Genomic DNA, 2,861 nt, shown 5'->3' on the forward strand with positions numbered 1-2,861 from the left:
AAAAAAAAAAAAAAAAAAGAAGAGAAAAAAATAAATAAATAAAATTAAAAAAAAATAAAGAATAAGAGCTAGCAAGAAACAAAAGAACAAATGCATTTGAAATTTTAACTTGTATTCATGTAAGAAAATAGTATCCTTTATAGAAATATTTTTGTAATTTAGAGGAAAAATATAGTTAGCAAAATACAAATTTTTAAAACTGACCAAATAAGAGAAACACTTGAAGAAAACAGTTGCTTTAGAGGAGATTAAAAATGTGTTTAAAGAGTTAGTGTATAAAAGGAAACATCCCCATTGCCAGGAAGTACAGAAAAAAAAATAGAAGGCAACATTATGTTTGAAAAGTTTTGCATATGAATTCTAACACAACATTGAAGATTAGGATAGTCTCATGTTATTCAAACTATTCCAGACCATACAACAAGATAAGTTTTCCTGTTCATTTTATGAAGTTATGCTAAAGTTCCAAAACTTGATAAGAGTAGGAATCTAAGCTGCAAAATACTACTTCAATTTAAAGAAGCTGATAAGGAATTGTATCACATCTATTTTCATCAGAGCTAATTATTATTTTTTTCAGATTTTATTTTCACCTTGAAAAATTCTGTATTTAAATTTTTTGGAAAAAGATTATACAAATTTAATCCTACAAACATGCAAAGTAAACTGTCAAGTACATGTGCAATAACTTTGAGCTATATCACGCATATCAATTCTAATTCTTTTTATTCAGGATATACTAATTCTGCCTAAAATATAGCTTTTCCCCACTGCATTGTTTTACCATATTTGTTGTTTTACTTGGCTTTGAACTGTATTTTCCTTTTTCAGCTTATTTTTAATTTAAGAAAAAGTTTATTCTTTTATAGAGATTTTATTCTATCCCATTTTGCAATTTTAGGTTCATAGCAAAACTGAGCAGAAAGTACAGTGAAATCCCTGCATCCCCTGACCCTCAACTTATTTTTTTTTTTCCTTTTTCTTTTTGAGATAGGGTCTCATTCTGCTGCCCAGGCTAGAATGCAGTGGTGTACTCATGGCTCACTGCAACCCCTGCCTCCTGGGCTCCAGCAATCGTCCCACTTCAACTTCCCCAAGTAGCTGGAACCACAGGTGCACACTACCACATCCAGCTAATTTTTGTATTTTTTGTAGAGAGGGGTTTTCACCATGTTGCCCAGGCTGGTCTCAAATTCCTGAATTCAAGCAATCTGCCCACCTCAGCCTCCCAAAGTGCCCGGGTTACAGGTATGAGCCACTGAGTGGTCCCCTCAACTTATTTTTTTAACTCTTTTTTTCCAGTCAAGTTCGTTGTCTCTTTCACTTTTGTCCAATTTGTTTCTTACATTTTCTTTTATTATTATTTCAATATTGATTCTTTTATTTTGTCATTTTTTAGTTCTTATTTCTTTCCATAGTTTATTTCATAATTCCCTATTATGCTTATTTTTATTTTACTGATTTCAGTATTAGCTATTTTAAATTGGTTTTCTGTTATACAACTTAACCTTTATTATTTCTTATATGATGGTGTTTATTCTTTATTTTTATTCAATTTTTAGTTTCTTGGATTCCGTTCTTTGACTTTATCTCATTGGTTTAATTTCATAATTCTAATTATTTCCTGGCTATTTTAATGTTCATTATTAAAAATTGTTAATGTTTTTAATTTTAAAAATGGTCTTTTTATGGGATATGAAAAACAATTCAATATGGATGGCCTCAAGGAGAAAGGGTCTGTACCATGAAAAGATGACCTTGCAGTTTTCTTGTCAAACTTCCGAGGAACAGCGGGGGTTCTTATTCTCCTTGCCACAACACAGCGAAGGGAGCAGGATCATTGACTCTCAGTAGTTCTCAGCTGTGATGTAATCAAGTGCATTTCAAAACCTCTAGCTAAATGCTAAGGCAAAGGTAATTATAACTTTGGTTCATATTCCTGTTGCATTATTTGTAGTAGAACATTTTATATCCTGAGTAATAATCAGTTCTACTTGTTGGAAATGTTTTCTTCCAACTTATAAATGTTATGCTAAGTTAACACTCTTTCTTCAGTGTGACTGCAAGCTTCCCATTCTGTGAAGGCTAGGATCTCTCCCTGCATTCCCTTCATGGGCATCTCTCGGCCACTTGGCCTCACAGATGCTTCAGACTGTCCAGTGGCTTCAGTGCTCCCTAGTTTCCAGGTTTGATGATTGTGCCTCGTTCCTGACTTTCCTGCATAAAGACAAAAGACAAATGACAAACTGGGAAAAAGTATTGAAATATATAGTGTATACACAGGTTAATGTTAATGTTATTATTATTTATTTTCGATTTACTCAATAAAATATTCCCATTTGTTCATGTTATACTTTTTCCTATGCATTTAATTTTTTATCTTAATACAGGAAAAACTTGTTGTTTATATTTTTCTTGTATATTTTCTTTGATTTCCTTTTTTTCAACACTTTGTGTCATTTTGTTTAGTTTTTTAAAAAGGCATATGCCTAAATAAATATCTACATACCATTGAATTTGATTTTGCCACTGTGTTTCAGCCTGTGCAACAAAGAGAGACCCTGTCTCTATTAACAAAACAAAACAAACAAATAAAAAACAATTCCTCTGATACAGCATCCCTGTATCCTTACTGTGCTTGAAAAATGCACCGTTAGACTCACTGCACTGACACAGGCTGAATGCAATGGTAGGTTAATGTTTTACTGACTCCAACGAGTAGCTAAGCAGGATATTCTAGATTTTTACTTAATAGAAAGACACTAATTTAGAACAAAAAAATCATCAGCAAGAAGACATAGGCGGAAGAAATTGCTTTTTAATTTCTTCTTCTTCTTTTTTTTTTTTTTTTTTTTTTTTTT

The sequence above is a fragment of the Cebus imitator genome, unplaced genomic scaffold, assembly GCF_001604975.1.
Source record: "Cebus imitator isolate Cc_AM_T3 unplaced genomic scaffold, Cebus_imitator-1.0 Scaffold27, whole genome shotgun sequence".
Classification (NCBI taxonomy): domain Eukaryota; kingdom Metazoa; phylum Chordata; class Mammalia; order Primates; family Cebidae; genus Cebus; species Cebus imitator.